The sequence below is a fragment of the Lepidochelys olivacea genome, assembly GCF_965140295.1.
Source record: "Lepidochelys olivacea isolate rLepOli2 genome assembly, chromosome: 1".
Taxonomy (NCBI): Eukaryota; Metazoa; Chordata; order Testudines; family Cheloniidae; genus Lepidochelys; species Lepidochelys olivacea.
In genome coordinates, this window is record NC_140411.1 from 203454580 (window position 1) to 203479506 (window position 24927).

The 24927-nt window shown below is 40.5% G+C and overlaps 1 protein-coding gene across 1 annotated transcript in view; it reads right to left on the reverse strand.

Annotated features, from left to right (window-relative positions):
• ZBTB20 (zinc finger and BTB domain containing 20) overlaps nt 1-24927 on the reverse strand; it is a 608278-nt gene that overhangs the window by 267913 nt on the left and 315438 nt on the right. The window contains exon 6 of the mRNA XM_084618031.1: nt 17526-17663. The gene's annotated coding sequence lies outside the window, so the exon portion shown is untranslated. The remainder of the gene's footprint in view (nt 1-17525; nt 17664-24927) is intronic.

Here is a 24927-nt window from a genome sequence, read left to right on the forward strand (position 1 = left end):
TTTGTGGTAAGGAATATATGGGAGTTACAGTCTATGTCACTGATAGCCCCAGCACAGGGCTCCAGCTGTCAGTACCCCACAAGGCCCCATTTCAGTCGGTGGAAGCACTCCTGGCGAGGACGCGCACTGCCAACAGAAGGAGCATAGTGTGGATGTGAACCACCGTTTTAATTAATGTGGTGGCTGTACGTCAACTTAACGTAATCTGACTTGATTTTGTAGTGCAGACAAGCCCTGAGTCTGGAACAGCAGTAAACTGTGCGGAAACAGTGAATGGAGAGCTCTGATGGGAAGAAATAGCAGGACTAGAAGTAGAGCTGGAAAAAGTGCAGTAATTCTGAAAGAGAAAAGCCTGGGATCATCATAAAAGCTGGATACCAGGTGATATACCTGGTAGAGGGAAGAGAACAAAGCAGAACCGTCACATTTTTGGATTCAAGCATCTATTTTTTTCTTGCATGCCTCTTTCCCCCCCCCCCTTTCTACCCAGATATTTTTCGCATGGAGGTCTTGGATTGGTTTGGGAATTTGTACTCATATAGTTTGGGCAGAGTGACAGTTAAATTCCTAGTTTGCCTAAACAAATCTAAAACATTGCATGTACAGATGCCTGGTTGCAAAACTTGCACATGTGGTTTTAAAGTCAAGACGGATATTTTGTTGAAAGTTGAGTGATGGTATCAAAAAATACATATTCACAGATATTAAGGCCAGAAGAGGCCATTGTGGTAATCTAATCTAATCTCCAGCATAAAACAGGCCACATAATTTCATCCAGTAATTTTTGCATAAAGTCCATAAGATAAGAGACATCTTAAACTTGTGGGAGTATAAGGGAAAAATCAGAGAGAGTAGAAATCTAAGAAACAAGAGATCTAGAACAGGCACCAAGGAAGATCTATGAGTCAAGTAGATGCAATGAAGGGAGTGGAGTTGCAAATAGCTGCCTATCTACGGTATTTAGGTATTTATGGAGGACCTGGTAAATCAGTAATGGAGGCATAGAGAAAAGACAGGAAGGAATAAGAGTGAGATATGATACTGGAAAAGAAAAAGGTGTACCAAGAAATGATCAAACAAAGTAAATGTAATATATACTCGTTAGTTGAAATTATCTGAACTGTGATGCTTGAATTGTGGCCTCCTATACATACTAAATTATTGTTCAAAGAGCGAGAGAGAGAGAAAAGGGATGGAGAAAGCTCTCAGTTCCCAGAAGGGATTTTGAGAAGAAATACTACTTGCTGCATTTGTCTATACAGTTTTCTGCCACGCCTGCAGAAACAGTGTGTTAGACTTAATCACCTAGAGTGCAATTAGATGAGAGCCCAAGTGCAAAAAACCACAAAACACAAGACTCATCGTTCCTCTAACAAACTGAAACTCCAAGTTTCTCCATCATCCTTGTTCTGTCCAGAAACAGCCCTCAAATATCTGAAACATTCCTGGAATTAACAAATATATGCTGATTTCACCTTGCTTCCTGATATCTCTCTGGCTGGCACTGATTTACAATGCATGGCATTGTTGTGCTGCAGGAATATATTTTGCCTTTTTTATTTCTTAAATTTCCCAGTAACTGCAAGAGGGAGGTTGAGTCATTGAGCAATAATGTGACTCCTTAAATCAAAGGATGAGTACATGTAAGCAAGCTTTTGTTACAGACAATTTCTTATAGGCTGTACTCCATTAAATCAATGTTACTGTTAGTTCATTTGGCTTCTAAAAGGTCGTTTCAAGAGATACAAACTTTTTTGTGGAACTCAGGTACTCATTACTTTGGTATTGAAAACCAGGACAGGGACCTGAGTGGCAATGTGTTTCTTCTAAACTCTGCTGTAAAAATGATTCTTTCTGTGCTCTGTAGGAAGACTGAATCTAAGACCCATAGGATACAGAACTTAAAATTGGTAGAAAAAGACAAAAAGAAAACACAGATGACAAATGTTTGTCAATTTCCAAGTCACTAAAGGTGCGGTGTTCCGAATTTGCTCCCTGCAATAGAAATGAACTGTAGGACATGATGCACAAGATAACTAGAAGAGAAAAATCTAATGCTCCCTACTTTAGTGCTTTGGTCACATAGTCAAGCCCAGAAAAAGATAATTTAGCTTGCAGGCTGCCAGTTGAAACTAAGCATGCCCATGTATTTCAAACATTTCTTTAATTAACAAGGAATAAAAGTAAATAAATGTGCACTCCCTGGGTTACTTACAAATATAGTCTCAAATTTCAGGTAATGTTTACCTGAATTTCCTTGGAAATCATCAAGGCCGTGTAAGAGGGTTTAATCCCCTGCTCCTCCATGCACTTATGCAGCCAATTTTTATGCCAAATAGTCCTTGCAAACATTATCTAGTTAGTTCTCACAACAGCTCTTTGAGATAGGTAAGTATCATCTTTGCTGTTTTACACATGGGGAAACTGAAACAAAGTGGTAAAGTGACTTGACCAAGACCACAGAGGGAGACAGTTGCTAGAGCCAGGATTATTCAGAAGTAGGACCACCTGAACGCTATTCCTGTGCCTAAACCACTGTCTCTCAGTAATGTACAAATAACTGCACCGGCCCCTCGACTAACTCTACTTCCCTTCTTCCAGCCCTGCTGTCTTAGGAGAGAGGACTGAGTTTTTATTTGATTTAAGAACAGGCAACCCTAATCGCAAAGACTCTAAAGGCCACATCACCCTTTTCCAGTCTGAGGGCACACAAGATCAGGGAAGGCAAGGCAGTTTCCAAGCAGTTCGTTCAATTTACACTATCATTAACTCCCACACTGATTATTTTGGGTCCTCTTCGTAGAAAGCTGTCTCTCCCTGTTTTCTGAGACAAGTGAGGTCCTGACCTTACTGTTCAGATATGGTGGGGGGAAAAAATTTTGCAAGGAGAGCATGTACCATTTCTACTTGCTTTACACAGAAGAAAGGAGTGCTCTGGGAAATTAAAATCAGTTTTAACAGCTTTAAGTCCCAGATCACTGGGATTGGAGCTGCTATATCCAGTGCATCCCTAGGGTATATATTTATATTTTTATATATGTAATATATATACACACAAGAAGTAACAATATGGAACTGGTTGGCATGGTGGCAGCACAACATACCTTGGACTTGGGCCAGAAGTGCCCTCAACTCACTCTCTCCAAGGCTTAGCAAATAGTGATTGTAAAGCATGAAGGTGTCACTCTTGCTATCTTGAAGGGAAGAGTAACAGCTGCATAACCTCATCTAGCAATTCTTTCCAGGGAAGTCTATACAGCTGCTTAGCACAGGGTCCTAAGAAAACTGAGCTTTCTAGTCTCCCTACTAGACAGTGAAAGGAAAATTACAGTTGCCTTTAATAAAGTGAGATCAGGGACGTGTTCTTCTAGTTAAGAAACAGAATTAGGAGTCATCGGTTCTAGTCTCAGCTCTGCTACGTGACCTTGCCCGTGTCACAACACATCTCTGTACCTCAGTTTCCACATCTGTAAAATAAAGATAACAATATTGACCTACCTCTGGGAGACTTTGAGGTTTAATTAATAGGTATAAAGAGCTCTGAGTCCCTTCAGTAAAATGTGGTACAACATATACATGTGAAATATTTATTAGTTTGGGGAAATAAAAAGGCAAGTGGGGCGGGTTTGCATTTATGCTCATTACAGCTGGACAGGAGACTAAAACCCAATCTGCAAATCTAACAGCAAAACAAAACGAAACAAAAAAATTAATAACACATGAACATGACCGTAGAGCAGGGGTCAGCAACCTTCGGCATGTGATTCATCAGGGAAATCCGCTGGCAGGCAGCAAGACATTTTGTTTACATTGATCGTCCGCAAGCACGGCACCTCGTAGCTTCCGGTGGCCACGGTTTGCCATTCCCAGCCACTGGGAGCCACGGGGAGCCATGCCTGCAGATGGTCAACTTAAACAAAATGTCTCGCGACCCGCCAGCAGATTACCCTGATGCGCCGCGTGCCGAGGTTGCCAACCCCTCCTGTAGAGCTATTGAATTACTATGAGAGATCACTTTGCCAGCTACTGAAAACTAAACAGCATGGCTATTCTATCTAACAACCATTTTTTTACATTAGATATTATTAAGCAATGTATTTGTGCAACTAGATAGTCAACGTCTTCTTGGTTCAGCAGACAATCTATAGTAATTTGACCTCTGAAACCTGGACAAAACTTAATTCCCTAATTCGCAATTTTCAACACTTAAGCCACTCAATGGCTACTGGAATAAGAAAGCCATTTTGATGTACAAACAGCAAGCTACAGGCCCACCCGGACCTTACAGTGCAGTGATACACAGTAATAACAGTACTGTTCTAGAATACTTTCCATCAGATGATCTCCATGCATCTTATAAACATCAATGAATAAAGCCTCACATACATCTCTGGTAGTATCATTAACCCTATTTTACAGATGGGAAAACTGAATTACAAAGCAGTTAAGTAACTTGAAGAAGGCCACACAACAATTCTGTGGCAGACCTGAGAAAAGAACCTGAGGCTGTCTACTCCCAGTTCTGAGCCGTAACACCAAGATCTCCTTACTACCATCACAAAAAAGACCCAAAGACTTTGATCCCAATTTTCTAACTTCAGTTAGAAATGATGTGGTCAAACTTGACACACTGTACATAAATGGGACATTTTATCGATTTTATTAGGGTATGGTCCCTTTTTTGTTTAAATACATGCTTTATGAGACACCTGAAGGCCTTTGGGAATGTGGCACAATAAAAAATTACCATAATCATTTCTCTTGGAAAGATGGAGGGCTGAGTCAATCCTACTGGGACTCAAAACTGTGGCTGCATGAAGTCTAAGTACCCGCAAGCCAGAACTGATGCTTAGGCCAATAACACTCTCCCCTGTGGGATACAAGGTCCATTTAATCAATTTATAGACAGGCTCATGGAACAAGCAATAGCAGGGCTCAAAAGAAGAAACAAAGCAAATCTACAGTCATTTATCTGAACACACTGAACTTTGGATGTCTGGATAAACTGAAATCTGGATATGAACTACCCTCAGTTTTGCTTTTCCAAAACTAGTCCTAATTCTGTCCTACTCTGCTCAGAAAGTACTGATGGGCCTGAACCAGAACCTTGGATCCTAATTCTCTCAAGCTTTGGGGAAGTTTAAGTCCAGAACCAAACTTCACAACTCAGACTTATTTCTGCTCAAATGTATTTGATTCTATTTCGCTGCAGGGGAAAAATAAAACTTTTTCTCTAAATATTTGGCATATTTCTCATCTTTCCCAACTGAGACCATTCCAAATGCACAGCTGGGAGGATAAAATCTTTGGGATCCCTTCTTCCCTAGATGTAAAAGGGATTTACATGCATGAATTCCATTAGTATTAGTAGGAGTGCTCTGAGGAAATCATCTATGCATTGAGATGAGAATATGACCCAGAGTTTAAACAGACTCAAAATTCAGACATCTGGGGCCCCATGCCACGAAGGAAAACAAAGAAGTAGAGAATGTAGCAGAGCTTTGCTTCACAGTAAAAGGACATCTACCCTGGCAAATCCAAGTCTCCTTGATCCAGCAGCAGAAATAATTTCAGGCTAGACATTTGGGAGGATTTACTTTTCCTTATGAGTTATTTAAACATTCAGAAAACAAAGCTATGTAAACTGAGTAGATGTACAAGGAAGAGCAATAACAACCAATTTTTACCCACTTTATTTTAAACATAGCAGAAATAGTACAATTATCTCCCATTAGCTGACACAGATCACTGTGTTACAGTCCAGTCAGCTCAGCCTACACTGGACTCAGAAGTACTAGTTCAGGTCACAGGGTAGGGGAAGGACTCTAGGCATGTATACTCCACAATAATTTATTACCCCATGAGATTATTAAAATGTTCAGGTCAATGGTAAGTCCCCTTGACTAGTTTATTAGAGGTATTTGGAATTTTTCTCATTTCATTTATTAGAGGGCAGCATACAAGCACAGATAGTTTGTGGTGTGTCCAAATGGTGATGCATCTCTGGGGTTCAGCGTTGCACTGTATGCCTAAAGGGAAACCCTATGCAGTGCTAAATTATGTCAAGATCATCTTGATTCCTGATTGACTAATCAAGCATCTTAAATGCAAAATCAAAGAGCAAGGTAAGAAAAGAATAACTCTACCATATATTGCACCTGTTTTAGCTTCAAATAATTGGGAAGTTTGCAGTATTTATTAGGCTACTTACAGGGAGGCCAACTCCAAACTGTATAAACCCTAAACCTAAACGCTATGCAAATATCAAATGATATGCACTCAACCCTGTCAAATGCCTTATATTCACTCATGGATTAAAGAAGGCTATCTTTCCTGAGTGAGTCATGACATTTAGATTGTCACTAGAGCCCTCTCAGAAATCTGTAGCATCTTTTATATGAGATAAAAATAACAGATGTTCAGAATTTATGGAGGAATTTAGTACATTAACTCCAGTGTCCCAGCCAAATTCCAACTTGGGTAATTACATTTTGTTTATGTATAAACAATCTAATTTCAACTGGGCATAAGACTCTTCGCTTTCTGTCTTAAACAATTGTGTAGTCAAACCGCTGCTGTATTTTACCCCAGAAATGGTCATATTTTTGTGGTGGATGATAAGATACTTGCATAGTTTGTGTAGAAATTTAAGGCCCATATCATGAAATACTTATGCATATGCTTAACTTTAACCACGCGAGCAATTTCACTGAATGTCGTTCAGTTCAATGGGGCTATTCATGTGCTTAAAGGGCATGCATAGGTATATGCAGGATCTGGGCCTAAGTTTGTAAAGTGCCTTGGAAACATTTGAGGTCAAAGTAGACATATAAATGAAAAATATTATAACTATGAATATGTTTGAAAAGCTTAATTATTTTGATTTTAAAAATGCATCCAGTCAGTGCTCTAGACATATTACAATATTTATAAATACAATCCACAAATTGAACCTCATGTCTCAAAAACAAATGAACCCTCCCAACCAGATCCCTTAAAACAAAGCTCTCCTTCCCTGACTATTAATGTATTACAAAAGGTAGTGTTCTTTGCACAACCTTTAAAATTCTACTCAATACCTATCCCCATTTTCTTTCTCAGAAAATTTCTGTCTAATTATACTGCCTTCATCAATGTGCTATGTGACCTGCACTGTAAAATGCTGAGAAGTCCTTATTTTCTCAAGACATAGATTACATTCTACTTCTCTAATTATATTTTTCTGAAACTCCATAATAGACAGACAAGGCAAATTTAAAACTGCAGCAGAAGGCTCAGGCCTTTCCTTAAAGATCAATGAACTTTTCTACACAAACCTTTACACATTCCAACAAATCCCAACTGCAGTAACTCTCAGCAGCATTGCATGAGGCGAGATATTCACAAAGTCACAAAATTTTGGTGACATGTACACATGTGTTTATTTTGTTATTATAGAAAGAGTACAGAGCCTGAAACACACTTATGTAGATGGTTTGATTGTTCCTCCAGTACATTTTAATAGACTAGTTATAAAAACTATGATAAAGAAGTCATATTTCCAAAAATAACATGTTAAATGAACAACTACATGAATGAGTTTTGAGTCAGCTGGTCTGGGAGGAGAGGATTAAAAGAATATATAAAACAAAGTTATATGACTTGGTGTACATGCTGTCTCAGAATATGAATAAAGAAAGAAAGAAAGAAAGAAAGAAAGAAAGAAAGAAAGAAAGAAAGAAAGAAAGAAAGAAAGAAAGAAAGGTTAATGTGATTATAGATTTCAGGACATCAGGTACAATATGCCACTGCCTCCTATGTGAGAGCATGAGCACTGAAAAGCATCAGGCAAAGCCTACTCAGCGATACTCAATCTGTTGCATCTCAAGCTGTCCTAATACAACACAGAAGAAGAAGCAAGGAATTTCTGGGAACAGAGGGTCACTAGACTTTGGTGAAGTCTCTCTAGAATCTGGTAATAGGTTTTGCACTATTTGTCTCTTTGTAACCCTCCTGAATCCAGCTGAATACAAATAACCCAGGGGTTGAGATCTATACCGCCTTTAGAGAGTTGCCACATTGCAAAGAACAAAATATATTTTGCTTAGCATGCTGGTCAGGCAGCCAAATGGCTATTCTTAAATTTCCTTCACAACAGTCTGTAATACTTCATTTATTCTTTTCTTGGTTTTGCAAAACACTTAGAAATCATGAGCTAATTAGGAAATTCAGAAGGCTGAGTACTGAAAACAAATCAGAGAAAAACAAACAAACAAACACCAATCAAGCCCCCTGCACTAATAATGGGCTGATGGCACCAGTTCTGTGTATTGCCACTTACACACGATACAAATGCTAGTACTTTCAAGAGCTATATTGGTTACCGTCCTAGGATCCTGAAGCTCTTAAAGAACATTCATGAATTAAGCCTCACTAAACACATGTGAGGTAGGCATTATTATTCTCCTTTTACAGATGTGGGAACTGAGGCACAGAATGGTACTCCCAAATACCATGATGCTTATAAATACAAATAATAAATAAATAATAAACAAAGTTACTTGTCCAAGGTCTCTCAACAGGTCCAGGGGACAGGCAGAAATGGAACCCTTTTCTTTTGACTCTTAGCACAGTGCTTTAACCAGTAGAACATGCTTCCTTGTATGCCTAGTTTAAGAGTATCATCTTTCGTTTTCTGAATGAACACAGGATCTAACCAATGACAATGCTGACAGAGAGCCTTTCCTGGTGCAAGTGAGCAGCATCGAGAGTGCAGGTCCCCACAAGGATCCTAAATATCAAAACTTTCTTGGCCAGCTTCATTTTTAGGGCAAGATTTTCGAAACAGCCTCCATTTGTGCACGTGCCACTTTGCCCATTCAATCACTTGTACACACAGTGATGAAATATACACACTCAAAACTATTTGCACAACCATTAGTGACAGTGTGCAAAAAATTGTGTCTGAAGGTGATTGTATGTGTACAGATGTCATGTTTTGGAAATGTGGTTCTTAATGGCTTTGTATACACTCCACAAGGTTGCATCTCTCCAACAGACTGGTCCCTTCCTGATTGGGAAGCCCTTTAACTTGATTTTCAGCAAGAGACTGAAAACAATTTCTATTCTCATCTCCCATACAATGACAGAGTATGACAGTCATCAAAGAGTGTTTATTTGTCCTTCAACTGAACAAATTTTCCAGTTTACATTTGTCTGCACACTAGACATTCAGTCAAGACCTTTAAACTCATTTCATTTGTGACCCACAGCAGATGTGAATTTGATTATGCATTACATTAGTCCTCTGGTCAGATTAAAGCCTCCATACCTCCTCCCTGCCCCCTCCCGCCTTTAATTTCTGAATGCTGTTATGTGGGAGACGCCAACTTTAGAGCAGATAGTTCTGAAAAGAAGGCAATTAAAAAAACATAGTACTTTAGAAATTTAAACAACAGGCCTGTGATCAAAATAATTCATAAAGGGAAGGATTTCATGAAGTAATTTCACAAGCCCACAATGCTTTTTTTTTTTTGCTTTGTTTTTTAAATAAATCCGTCAGTACACATGCCAAGGCAAGACATCTGAATACAATATCAATGGACACACCCTGAAACGCTGCAACTAGGCTGTTCCAGTGCTGCAGCAAAAACTAAAAGCTGTCCTTTCCTCCCTCTCTCTTAAAATGATTACTTTATTTCTCTTAGTTTTGCAATATAAGATCAAACATTTCTTTCCCTCTGTCTAATCAGTTCTTCCTTTTTCCTCCCTTCATAAAACACACAATCCAAAAAATGGATTTTTTTCTCCTACTGATGGTAAGTGTGTCTGTTTAAAAAAAACATAAAGAGATCTAACTTATAATGAATCCCTCTGGCATAAAGAAGCCTGTTCTAATCTCCCTTTATTGGGCTTGAGTGATAGTTTTGCTCAACCAATATTGACAGGGCCGTCTTGTTTCTCAGGCTTTCGTTTTCCCTGAGTTGGAAAAAGGATACAGTGCATTTTCACATTCTCCAAGTCTGCAGTTGTTTTTATATAAGAAGTAATTTGCTTGGGTCACATCAGGTCAAATGGGAAGCCTGCCCAGCTCTTGGTTTTAAAGGAAAAACATACAGAAAGACACAAAAACACAACAGTTTCCTTCATTAAATTCCACTCTACCTGCCATGGGCTTTCAGCCACAATGGAATTTCCCACCCTGGCTGAGCGTAGCTCAACTTTTATTTTTAGGTGGGTTTTTTTAAATAAAAAAATCTTATTTCAAGTGAACTTTGAGGTAAGGGTTATTATAGTCTAGTGTAACCCTCCTTGTAAAGAAATAAATAACATAAAAAAGAACTACAGATGTGGGGCCAAATCTTGAAGTCCTCATGCAGGGCCAGGTTCTGGTCTCCTTTACATTGGTGAAATATCACTGAAGTAATGGGAGTTACACCTGGGTAAAAGGTAGTTTGAGATCAGAATTATGCCCTAAGTTTTTAACTCAGTCCTCACTCAGGGAAATCTTCAACTGATTTCAGTGGGAGTTTTGCTCAAGTAAGGTCTGCCTATGAGCATTAAGGACTTGTTTCTGCACTGTGCTGAACACTTTATTGAGCTCTCTTAACTCACAATGACTTGAATGGAACTTGAGGGTGCTCAGCACCTCATGGGAATGTTCAACAAGGATCGTTTAGCATTTTAAGAGCTGAGGACTATATACCCAAAGAACTGCCCAAGTGATTACTTGATGATGGCCAGTGATTACCAACTTCAGGTAAAATTTGTTCACAAACAAATGGAAGATATCCACATTTCTCCTCCTTACCCCCAAAAACAATCACAAAGAAACCCGGGACAACATTCTAACCTGATTTACACACTGTGTAGCACCAGGCAAGGTTGCTGGGCTTATAAGAACAATAGGTTAGGAATGGATGCTTGATTGTTTTCAATTCTGAATGGTAGTTTTGCCTGAATTAGGACTAAGAGCTGTTGGGTCTGGCCTTTAAACAATCTTTTGGACTTCTAAAGAGACTTTCATCCAGAGAGCTCAAAGCATTATTTGTTACTCTGGATAGCAATTTGAAGCAGTTTGAGTAGTATGATAGTGGAGAAGATTCTCACCTGCATGGCCCTTCCTCATCAATCTGGAGAAGACGTTCGTTTTTTTTAAAACTTCAAATCTCCCTTTTCAAACCAAAGCGTGGCTAGTGGGAGCCCAGCAGGTTTTCTTGCCCCTTTTCTCTCCATGGTCACGTAGTCCATCTCCTCTATTTTCCTCCCTCACCCCAAATCCTGTGTCCTTCTAGCTGATCCTTCTATTGTCCTCCTTAACATAAATGTCCTTACCCAGCATGTCATTTTTCTTGGGGCATTATTGCTCTTCCTCCATCGCTAATACTTCTCCTTAGCAACCTCCCACCCCAGTGCCTCTTTAAAGTTGTTTGCTGCAGCATTTGTTCCTTCAGCATTGCAAAACATTCATAAACTGGAGATTAGTTCACTTTGTCTGGCTTCCAAAGCCATTTGCTGCTTGAGACCATTTCATGAGCTTGTCTACTCATGTGGATAAACAAAAAATCTCAGCTATAATGTGAATTAGGAAGAGGAAACAGCAGTTACATAGACCAAATACCAGTGAGGGTGAAATTAGTGACAGTTACAGGTTTTATTGGTGCTGCCCCTGCCTGAGCTATTCTATACAGGCTCATCTTTAGATAGCAGAATTTTGCAAGTTAAAAGGATGATATTTCTTCCCAGCAGAACTGAGTGACCTACCCTAACATTTTGCTTGTGATTTTAGTGCTTCTGCTAACTCCATGCTAAATAGCCTCTAGAGTCACAACCTTGTGTCCAGATGATTAATCTGAACATTTTTGCAGCTCCCCAGAGCAGCACATTATTCCCCCCACATGCTTTGAAAAACCTAGGATTCTGCATTATGGTCTGGTTTACAGATGTACTTACTCCACAGTGGTAACACATCTTCCTTTAAACCAAGGGCCAGTACCGCTTGAATTCATACTTCAGACAGAATATACCTGTGCCCTGAATTAGGGAACTAGGGACTGGCTGATGATATAACATCTGAATTCAGAATGTCATATAAGTCTCCCTTTGTTCTAAGCTCACCACACCCACCTGCTCACTCTACTTCTTACAGACTTCATGGTCCAATATCATGCTGATTGTAAAAGATATGAAACTTGGGTTTTGTTCATCCACGTAGTGATCACCTGAGTATTCAGATAATTGACTTGCAGATGTCTGATGCCTACTAAGGCAGCAGCAATCACTGTTATTTATTATCTGCAGAGTTAAGAAGCATAAACTCTATTTACTGTTTTTGACAAACACTGATAAAACTAAGCAAGGATGAAAAGGTTATAAGCAACCCAGTTCAGTAACTGTTGCTATTGGTGTTCAAAGGAAACACTTTGGTCCCGGCAGCCAATGGTAGATTCCTAAATCTTGACTATGCTGATTGCTTGCAGCTTAAAAAGATGGCAGGAGATTGGCAAAGGAGGTTTCTATTGGTTTAAAGGAGAAACAATGGTTGGAGCCGGAAAAAGCATAATTGGCTAAATCCAGCAGCATCAGGCCTCCAAGATGGTTTGCTCTCCCCATAAGTCACTCCAGCCAAGAGTAATTTATGACAGAGGGTTCCTCAGAGTACTTTATAAAATCTGAGCCACTCTCACACACCCTAGAAGGCTCTCTAAAACCCTTTATATAGATGGCTAAATATGCAAAACGTTGTGCCCTGTTTCTGTAGTTGAAATGCCATGGGTCTGAGTCTCCTCTCGCATAAGTTTACAATGGTGTAACTCTATAGACTTCAGACTCCTGACTCAACCAGTGTGAGTGAGAGAAGACTAAGGAGCTAAGTAAGTGTACTTTTAAGATGAAGTGCAAGGAATTAAACACACAGAGCATTTTCAAATATGATGAAAATCCACGCATGCAGTGAGTTGTGACTAGTTCAGCACTGACTGATGATAAATGGAAAGAGGGCAAAGTTGGACAACCAGGTGTGCCAGTGAATTCTTCCAGAAACATGTGAATATACAACTTCTATTCCAGTCAAGAAACTTAGCAGTTTTGAACCCCCAAACTGAATAAAAATAAATGTCTTCTAATTTCATAAATGACAGCAGGAATGCCTGTCATTACACGTATTAGCAGATAAAATGCCTCTAAGGGATTGGATTATAAGGGGGATCCTTACAAAGCAAAACAGGAAACAGGCTCATTGAACACATCAGCAGCACAGAGTTAATCTAAGGAGAAGTCTTCTCTATATTCATTTTCTATGCCAGGCATGATTGTCATAAGACAAATTCTATTCTATCAGTTCTAGGCGTTATACCTTGAACCCCTATAGAAAACTGGTTTACAATCATAATCATGTTAAGATATCATGCCCATTTTTTCCCCTTGAAGATGTGGCTGGCAATATTCCTAGAAGGAAGTATTTAAAATAAACAGCTTTATTATCTGTGTTACTTAGGAGTTTATCTGAAGGCAGACAAGCAAGAGTTTCAAATATATTAACAAGTACTTCTCTTTCAAATTGTCAGGACACTGCTCTCAAACTCAGGCCTAGTCGGTGTTTGGAAAGCCGTATTGGCTCAGGGAATTCACAGTCTTGGGTGGGCCAGCTTCCAGGGTTCTGCGACATACTTCCTGATTTGCGACAGGGTCTTGGCCCTCACTGGCTGGTGACTATACATAAACTTCCTGCTTCCCTTCTGGACCTGTCTGAGCAATGAGCCATTGCCCACAGGTACTTCTCCAACCCACCTGAACCTGCATTGCTGCCTCGCCCGATCCTACAAGTCAACTCGCTGTACCTTTCCCTTAGATTGGATCTCCCAGCAATCAGATCTCTTGAGCAAACTCTTACCGCTGATCAGGACTGCCCATTAACCAGCCTGATTTCCAGGCTTGATAGTTTGCTCAGACCAATTTTTCAATCTCCTTGTCTCGCCCCTGCTCCAAGGAAAGTGGCATGGAACCCGCAGGGGTAGCATTGCTGACCTGCCCAGCTTCAATCAGGGGTGGTCAAACCTGGGTAACATAGAAAACCTCACTGGCCAAGCCCTTACAGGTATCTTCCGAACCCCCTTAAGATCATCCCTTCACCTACAGCTGCAATTCTTACATCAGAATTCCAGACAAGCTGTTTCTCTCAGGCAGGCTTTTACTGACTCTGGGGAAAGGGATAGATCCACAGACACCACTGAAGCACAATTCCTTGGTCTCTCCAGGCACCCTCAGGCTGCCCCAACTTGGATGAGACAGCTGACAGCTCACTGCTCACCTCTGGTCCTGTCAGTCAGGAAACCACAGGTCTGGAAACAGTAATTGGGGAACATTATGAACTCCATTGATTCAGCTTAATCTGGTCCCCACACTTCCCTGTGATACTTGGAATCCCCTGGCTGGCCAAGCATTACCCGAGTATCTTCTGGTGGCACCATACTGTGACTTTTAGCTCAGAGTACTGCTGAACCAAATGCCTTTCAGCCCCAAGTCCAGGTTTCCAGAATCCCCAGCCAGACACCCCACCCGTCCTCCAGGACGGGTGGTAGAGGGTGTACTGTCTCAAGCAGCACAAAGAGCTTTGTTACTTCTAGGGTTAGCTGTTTCTCCTCCCATAAAATACCGTGCAGACATGATCCCGGAGCTGCTAGGCCTAGTAAGGACAGCCCAGATATTCACCAAGCTGGATCTCCCAAGAGCCTACAATCTAGTCAGGATCCGGCCAGGGGATGACCAGTTTACACAGATGGCACACTTCATTCCCTGCACACAATTCCCCACCACTGAGGACACTGCCTGTCTCTTCATCTCCCATGTTTTCTGCCTCCATGGCCTCCCAGCCACATTACTTCAAACCAGGGATCCCAGTTTATGTCACAGTTTTAGAGGGTGGTATTCCACTTACTAGTGGTGCGTCTCCATACCTCAACCTCCTATCATCTGTAAAAGACAGTCAGTCAGAAAGAGTGAATGAGGTATTGGAACAGTACCTACAATGTTTCACAAATTTCCACCAACATTTGCTCTTCACTGGTTCTATACACAGAATTTGCATAGAATAACATGGACCATGTCTTGACCTGGATTAGCCTGTTTTTTTGCTAACTACTGTTTTCACCCCCATTTTCATTCTGCTCTTCTCACGGTGCCTGCTGTCCCTGCAGCCTCAGATCTGATACACCACATCCAACAAAACCAAGAGAAGCTAATGCAACATCTTGATGCAGCTAAGAAGGCATATGCCACCTACAGGAAGGTTTCGTTTTCACTCAGACCCACCTGACTTTGCCTTGCTGCCTCGCCAGACTCCGTCAGCTGCCTTGCCATACCTTTCCCTTGGATTGACTCACCCACCCAGCAATTGGGCTTCTTGCTTCTTGTGCAAACTCTAACTACTGATTGGGACAGACTTTTGACCTGCCTGATTTCCGGGCATTACAAAAATGCTCATGCCATATACATTTTTAATATCATTTATTGTTTTTACAGTGCCGAAGAATCTGACAGGCAGTTAAAGCAAGGTAAGAAATGCTACTAGTAGATCCTTGCCCCTAAGGGCTTATAGTTTGGATATTTAGGATGAAATCCTGACCCCACTGAAGTCAATGAGAGTTTTTCCATTGACTTAAACAGGGCCAGGACTTCATCCTTACAATCTATTTATATTATAAATAATTTAATTTCTACAGTACCTCAGTACCAGAGAACTGGGCTAAATACTGTGGAAAGGGACACCAGTGATAAGTAAAATTGCATATGTGGGCCAAATACTGCTTTATGTATTCACTTAATTAGTTCCAGTGAAGTCAATGGGACTTATTTGCTTCAATAAAGCAAGCAAGATTTGGCCCTATAATAGGAGCTGGGAGGATGCTCAGCTAATAGACTGACACAAATATTTGAAGGTTCTGTGAAAAACTAAATATGTAGCAAGAGGCTGATTTAGTATAACTTGTAATTTAGGTGGGCAGTAGATACAGGCTTTCAAACATTATTTCATCACAGTCACCACCTTTGAAAATAATGCAATTTTTTTTTCAGAAGCCCTTAGTTGTATTTCCAATACATGTATGACTTGGCCAAAATGACTGCAAATACGTGCAATTCCTGCATCAAAAGAGGGTGATTTAAGGAGCTAGTCAGATACGGTACTAGAGACAGCATGGTGAGATAGGTGTCTTTAGAAATACCCATAATAGAATGAAAGGTTTCAATGAGATTTTCCTTGCTTTAATCGGTTTGAGCTAGACCTTTAGCATTCTCTTATAAATATCAGAAGCTATATACTGCATTTTTATAATATCTTTCATCTGAGGATCTCATAACTTAATTAAGAGGGACACTGTCAAGTTAAAAATCATATATTTTTATTAAGTAATTTCCTTACCTGTGTTACTAATAACACTTGGGACTATTGAGCTGAAACTAATTTAATGTTCCCCTATTATTATGTTTTGAGGTTGGTTTATTTTTTACATGCTGCTTATCTTGGGAAATGAAAATTGGTTTCTCAGCTTTATTTTTGCTTCTAGTCAGTTTCAGTTGGAGATTCTCCTATGCTAGAACAATGTATTTCCTTTGGGGTTGTAAAAACACTGTAGGGAAATGTTTAAATCCAAAAACACCCTCCCCCCCATTTCTATGTGCATTTTAAAAAAATAAACCAAATGTTTCTATTAATATGAGATTTGTAAGGCATTTAACAAAAATAAAGCCTAGATTGTGGTGCAAAGCTACCTAACAATGTGTTCCTGTTAGCCTCAACACCCCCATGAAAAGGTTGAGAATTACTGGTCTTGTAATGGTTAGTTATAAGCATACAGAAATTTGACTTGTCAGGAGAGAAGGCACATTTAAGAAATGCACTTGGCTCAGTCAAAGTCTGCTCAGAGCTCTAGAAATATCTAGTTAGCTCACAATAGGCATGCACAGATGCTTATTACAATTACTGATTACCATTATATATATATATAGTAATATTATCTTTCTCAATAGTCACTCCCATACTAGTCACATAATTAGTTAGATTGTAAATTACGTGGGACAGGGACTGTGTTTTCATTCTGTGTGCACAGAACCTAGAATATTGTTGGCACTACCAGAATACAAGCAATTAAAATAGTAACAGCAACCATTACAGTACCTATCCTTACAACCTCTACTTACCACGTGGGTAAACTGAGACACAGAGAAGTTAAATAATAAGTCACAGAGCATGTCAATGGTAGAACCAAGAATAGAATCCTAACTCCCACTCCACTGACTACTGACTAGATTGCTCTGCATCTCCCTTCCTTTTCAGGGTATTTTATATCAAGAACAGGAAAGTATTCTTCCCCTAGCACTCCAAGCAGCTGATATGGCAAAACCCAGCTTTTTTTTACTTCAAGCAGCTCTTTTCGCTCAGCATGAGGTTTCCTCTTTCTCTCCCATTCCCTAGGTTCAACAATCAGCAAATCAGTGATTTACTTATGTGACTATAGAACTCCTGCCTCACAAGCAATGAGGAGTTTTACCTTTTGGTTTGTTTTTTGCTGGTCCACTGCTCAGATGATCCCAGGGGATATAATGTCAGCTAGCAAACTTTTTAAACAGGTGGAGGTTGAAATGGGAAGCAGGTCATGGAGTCAACAGCAGTGAGTCAGCTCGACCTGCTATTTAAAAAGAAAACTGTAATAAGACCGGAAATAATAAATAAAAATCATAAAACATACAGCCAAAAGGAGTCTCAGGAGCTAGTCAGGAGCAACACAAGTGGACTAAATACAACTTTGAAGCACGATGATGCAGCCTGATATTGAAAACAGAATCCGACACAGTTGTGCAGATGAATCCTTTATATGAAAAATGTTAGTTTTCCACAGGCTTCAAATGAAGTTCTCTTGGTACTCATCTGCAAACATTTTCTTGCTGCATGTCTAGTGTTTATAAGGGATGAAGAACCCCACAGTTTAGTAGCCCAAGAGAACATGAAGTCAGGCCAAGGACAACCTCTTCATAAGAGTCAAAAGATGTGCAGGACATGAAGGATCTGAATCAAGCAAACATTGTTATTCTGTCTGAAAACGTGCTTTCTTTAATAAATATGTGGGCTATCAAAAGTAGCCTTTGGTTGGCTGATTGGATTTGTATGCTATAAACATATGTGATCATTTATTTCTTTGGTCATTTCTAGCTTACTGTAAAATCACTGGAATAGATCTAAAAGTCTGAATCAGTCTTTTATTATTCCATATTACATTACAATAGGGGAGTGTCAGTTTCCCACATCTATAAATTTTTTCACATTTTGTACCTGTTCAAGAACCAGAACGTAATGTGTAAAATCCTACATCTACAGAAAAAGGCACTAACAGCTGATATAGCTTACAGGTAACAATCAAGCAGTAACATTTTTGCTGCAATTACTGAGGAAAAAATCCAAAGCTACTTGCACCTGTTTACAAAAATGTTTTACACAGACTCTGAAGTCTGATACCCTTATCTCAGGGATAGCCTTAAGACACATTGGAGATGCTCATTACATATATTGCCACAAAGATTAGCCACAACACAGTTTTTACCCAATGTCCTCATTCCTTTTAACATAAAGACCAGGATTATCCCGAAATAATCCTGTTAGGCCACTGCATGGTGACATTTATTATGTGTGTCCAGTTTAAACAGATGGAGCAAAATATAGGTAGAAGATTTTACTTTGTAGAGTTGAAAGCTTATAATGCTTCAAGAAAATACCCAGTTCCATAGTACATAGTAAGAAATATAGTAAACAAAATGGTACTCTATGGGCTGGCTACTGAGAGAATAAAGGAATGGCTTCTGTTCCACGTCACTCTCTCCCTTGCCCATTCTTTCTCATTCTTGTTCATTCTCTAATTCACCCACACATTGGCTCATTTATTCTTGCCTATATGCTCTCAATCACTCTTACACTCATTCATTCTCTCCTTCTATCACCCAGGCACCCATTCATTTGTTATAACACATTCATTCTCTCTCTCTCACCCAACCACACTCACCTTCACCCAAACAAATACACAGAGTCCGGGCAGGCCTAACTTACTCTAATCCATCCGTCAACTTCCCCGTGGGCTCGGAGGAGGGGGTAGTGGCAGGAACTCATTGCAGGCACTGGTGAAAGCTGGGGTCCAGAATATCAGAAAGAGCTTTTTCAGCAGATGAGGGGGCAAAGGAGAGGAGACAGGGCCCTGCTCTTGTAGGGGTTGACTAGCAGAGGAGAGAGGACGCTCCAAAGTGAAAGGGCCTCTCCTGTGTGGAAGAGAGAGAGAGAGAGAGAGCAAAAGGAGCACAGAAGAGGTTCTAGCTGTCCAGGAAGAGTCACTCCTGTGGCATCTGGGAATGAGGAAATCCAGGGAGTGCATCAGGCTCTTTGCACCAAAGAATCAGGCACTGGGAGCAGTACCTGTGGGACAGCCACTACTATACATCAGGTCAGCACAGTGGTGTCCTAGAGAAAGGGGAACAAGTACTCTGGCTATTGTGATGGGGCAAGGCCAGATGGCTATGGAAAAGTAGTGGGAGATAGATATATTAGCTCCAGGCTAAACAAATATCTGGTACCAGGATAAGTGAAATGGCAGCTGCTCTGGGTCAATTAAGACACCTGGGGCCAATTAAGAACTTTCCAGAAGGCAGGGAGAAGGCTAGGTTGATTGGGATACCTGAAGCCAGTCAGGGGCTGGCTGAAACTAGTTAAAAGCCTCCCAGTTAGTCAGGAGCTGTGGGAGGAAGTTGTGCTGTTGGAGAGGCTGAGTAGTACACACCATATCAGGCACAAGGAAGGAGGCCCTGATGTAAGGGTGAAGTGGAGCTTGTGGAAGTGAGGGCTGCTGTGGGGGAAGTAGCCCAGGGAATTGTATATGTTATGTTTCTAAAAGGTCAGCTACCATAGCTGATACTATTAGGGTCCCTGAGCTGGAGCCCGGAGTAGAGGGTGGGCCCGGGCTCCCCCACCCACCTTTGCCCCCTGATTAATCACTGAGATCGGGAGACAACAGAGACTGTGCAAGGAAGGATAACTACTCCTCACCTCCCTCGCTGGCTTATGATGAAAATGGGTCAGTAGACTGTGACCCTTGTCTCTAGAGAGAAGGGTTATGTGGAGGGTCACAGTGAGCCTCTGAGGTTCACAAAATCTGCCAGGAAATGCGGGACCCACGGAGGCAAGGACAGAGCTTTGTCACACTATGTAGAGCAACACAGATCAGACCTAATGACTGGGGAACACTCTACCACCCTGGTAAGTGTCACTCTCCTGCCCAGGACTTGAACAAATACTTATGCTGTCCTATTTTGGCAGGAGCCCTGATCTGGATTCTGTTCCTGGCTCTGCCCCTAACTATCCATGTGACCTTTAGCAAGTCACTTCACCTCTCCATGCCCCAGTTTTGCCATCTGTAAAGGGGGATTATATTAGTTTAGTACCTCCTGTGTGGAAAGCTTCATTCATTAAATGCTATAAAGTGCTTTGATATCCTCCAAAGCCTGGCATTATGTAAGTGCAAATTATGATTCTAGTTCTCAGTATGTCCAAAGCTATTTTAGGTATTACCAAAAGGCTCCACTGTAAAACATTAAATTGTCATCATACTGAAAAATAATTAACAACCTACATTTTTGGGGTCCATTATTTGAACTATTTGACTGATTAGTGAATTACCCCGAATCTTCAAGCTGTCAAGGGAGAAAGTAGAAAACATTACAAAGCAGTGCCTAGAAAGGACTATCTGAAAAAACAGACTAAGAAAGAGAACAGGGACCATTTATTCAGTTCATTACAGCAAAACAGCAGGTAAGAGTCAAAGTAATCAGATGTACTGGACAAAAGATGTTGCTAGTGATACTGTATAAAGATGATCAAAGGGGATTGTAACTTGTAATCAATGGACTGATCCAAAACAACCAACAAAGAAAAAGGCTATTAAGAATGGTATATACCATCCCCGAGAGAAGGCATAACACACTATGGCATACTGCTTTTTATTTCAAACACCACCATACAATTCAAGATCTGATGTATGTGAGAGAAACAGCCTGAAGTGGTCTGAGCCCAGGGGTAGGAGGCAGGGAGTTCCAGTCCTGTCACCAACGCTGCCCGACTGTGGCTTTAGACAAATCACTCTTTGTCTCTGTATCTCTGAGGATAACAACATTTATTAGTACCAGACCCAAATGATAACACGGCTTATGAACATCCCTAAATCTTGGAGAAATTTGGATCCACATCCGAATTGTTGGCTGACCCCAGGATGGACTGGACTGAAACGCTGTATCCAAATAAACCTCATGTTAGAGTGCACAACTGTGTATAAACTTTATGGACCACTTACTTTCCTATCAGGGAGCTTTAGTTAGTTAATCTCTGTAAAGTGCTTTGAAGATGAAAAAAAAACTCTGTAAAAAGTCCCAATTATTATGCACGGAAGAAACATCCAGCACAAACATTTAAACTATAAAGGAAGTGAGCTGTGCTGGTTAAGGAATTCAGAGCCAGATCAACCACTCTAGTGAAATCAGTTCAGCTATGCTAATTTACACAGCTGAGGGTCTGGCCCTCAAGGTGTCAGCACTCAGGGACAAACCCACAGCCAATACAGTAGGCTTCCAGACACTGAGGAATTTCTTGCCCTGGCATCACATGCCCAGCTGTACTCATCAAAGACGAAAAACTGACAGCATTGTCTGAAAGACACAGCTTGGGATAATTGCTCCTTGTAGCTCCCCTGTCAATGAATATTATCATATTCTTTTCACAGATAAGATTACTGCACCTTTTCATATTCCTTCATGCTCAGCCCCATAGTAGATTTCTCCTTCTTTACTGAAGTGATTCAAATGTAGCATAATGTAAGGGCCTGATTTTAAAATCCCGAGGATCTCCATATACACAGCTGCATTCATTGCTGTTTTATACAGCCTAGTTGTGATGAGGTGAGGCAATGGAAACAACACACACACACACACAAATTTACATGCACAAGTACATAAATGGCTTGGAATGGATGTTTATCATTATTATGTTACTATTATCATCATTTTATAAATCTAATAAGATCATCAATCTTATAATACAATTATCTAAGTATTACAAATACTATATTCTATATTTTAAATGCTTTAATGGACAATAGCAACATATAATCCAATACGCAGCCTAACAACTGAGCCAACAGGCCTTTGGCCATGGAAAGTTACAAGGAAAAGTTGTGTAGTAACTTGGGGCCAGCAAAACAATAATTAGTGCATATTCAACAGACCCCAAGACTAGGGAAGAAGTATTTCCTGGCATGGGTCCAAGTTTCTATCTTGTACTCATTCACTTGACTCATCATATTGAGTCCCTATGCCTATTTTAACTAATAATATGGGCCCCATAACTGTACTATCTTAGCGGCTCACAGTCTTTAATGGATTTACCCTCACAAGGATCCTGTGAGGTAGGGAAGTGCTATCATCCGCATTTTGCAGATGGGGAACTGAATCCACAACTCAAGTCTCCAGCTAGTGCCCTAACTACTGGCCCTTCCTTCCTTTCTCTCTCTCAGATATGCTATCCCAATTCTTTCAAAGGTTTGTGGTTGAAATCCAGGTCCTGTTGAGGTCAATTACAAAACTCACATTGACTTCAGTTGGGCCTGGATTTCACCCCTGATGATTATCTCTAACATTGTTTGTTGTTTCCATTCTACATTTCCCGCCAGAGACAATAGAATTGAAAGTGGTATGTGGGGTTTGTTTTGGGGATTTTGCGATATGATTTTCTTTACAAGGCTAGCTGAGCAACACAACATTGGCCAGCAGGAAAGAATGCAAAGAAAAAGAATCCGATGCTGTTACCTACCACAGTATTGCACTGAAAATAGTTAAATCAAAGACAAAACTGAAAGCATTTTGTTTCCATTTCTTACTGCTACGGGCTAATTCGTTATTGTTATTCTGATGTGAGGAAACAACATTTTGCAGTGCTTGTTGGACTTTCATGGTGGTCTCTCTATGAACCATAATCAGATGTGTGCGTGCTGCTATCAATATCTGTGGGATCAGTCTGAGTTGATCTCTTGCCTTAATATTTTTAATGGAAACTTATATTAATAAAAATAAATTAACCTAATTAATCCTGGTTTTGTCCTTCTTACTGTAAAACGGGGATGGGTTAAAAGCAGACCCAATTAATCGGTCTGACAGAGGGTGCCTGTGATGTGAGATAGGTGCCTCTAACAGTCTTGAAAATCTAAATAAATAATGGAACGCTTAGGTGCTACCAGCAATAAAGTTGGTAATTCAGTAGGTGTCACTCTTCCTTCTGAGTCACTAAAGAACCAATGCCCATAGTCCTCTGCTCTAATCACTTCTCCCACCTCACTGTTTATACACAGGAGGCTGCATATAGATCCACAGATATAGATTAGATGTACATACATAGATATAGACATATTGGTCTAAATTTTCAAAAATTACTAGCTGTTTCAGGTGACCAAGTTACACCTTAAATGAACCTAACCGCGTCTATAGTTGAACACCCAAAAATGGAGACAAAAAAATCACTAGCCACCTTTGGAAATTTAAACTAATACATATACAAAGGACTCACATATACATTACATATATTTAGTGAAATAGTTGCCTTTTTCCTATACATTTTGTACGTTGTGAATTAAAACCATTAAAAATGAGACAAATAAAAACACATGCACACAGAAAATGAAGAGGCCCTTTCTAGAATGAAAAGAAAATTAAGAGTTGTATAAACAACTCAGGATATGACAGGGCAGCTGGAGAACCATGCTGGGGGACAGAACTTCTAAGTGAAGCCATACACAGTAAATTGTCTCCCCGGACAATTTATTGTTCTTCAAAGAGAATAATGATTCTAGAGATGAGTTTGCATTTGTCTTTGGATGTCACAGTAAATGCTAAGAAAGCAATCGAGAATTATTATTTCTTCTGCGCAGGGGAGGATTTAGCTAGAATCTTTACATTCTTGGGATCTGGGCCCAGCAATCTCAGGGGTGAATATAGCAAGTCAGTGAGACACCCTGTATCAATCCAGGGATTCAGAGGCCTAGTTGGGGCTCTGTGGAAGGAAGATCAAGGAATCCAGGGCTAAAAGGGCCCAGTTATACCCTCGAGACATGGGGACATTAGGAGTGGAGAAAGTAAGTGGACTGCTTGAGAAGTGGTGGCAGGAGGCATTTTGCTTCCCAAGACAAAGAGTACATATAGTGCCTCCATGGGCGCAGTACAGAATGTACTCAATGGAGGTCCTTGCTACATCTTTGAAAAATCTCTGAGCTGGATTATAGCGGGCCTGGACCATATCCAAGTCTACACCCCATCCAGATGTTCTCTGCGCTCGAGGACTCATCATAGCAGGCAGCATTAGTCACCCCCATGTGCACAAGAGCACCAACTGCCATATTATGGGTACAACATGCCCTCTCTCTCCCCACAAAAGCATTCATTCAGGTGTGAACATAGTCTGGGCCTCAATCTAAAATCCAAGCCAACCTCTGAGAACCAAAGGAGAAATCGCTTGTACGAGTATTTGGATTTGGTGATGTCTTTCACAGTCTGGGCTGCAGTTTATCCTCTTGCTCCCTGTTGGTTTACAGTCATTGCTTAGTCTCTGGTGTTCAGGGTTGCAAGAGATGACAAGAGATTAATTTCATTTTATCATCTGTCTGGCCTTGCTGTTTGATTTTGTTTATGATGGTAAAATGTGTTATAGACAGAATTGGAGTATGTCCTTGTACTTGCCATAGAGGGGACACAGTCCAGAACAGATCACTTCAGATGAGCAGGAGAAGGCACGCACTCTCCCTTCCAGTAGACAGTGATACTGTTTGAAAGAAGACAGGTGGGACTGACGTATAAAGGTGTTAAAACGAGTACACAGCA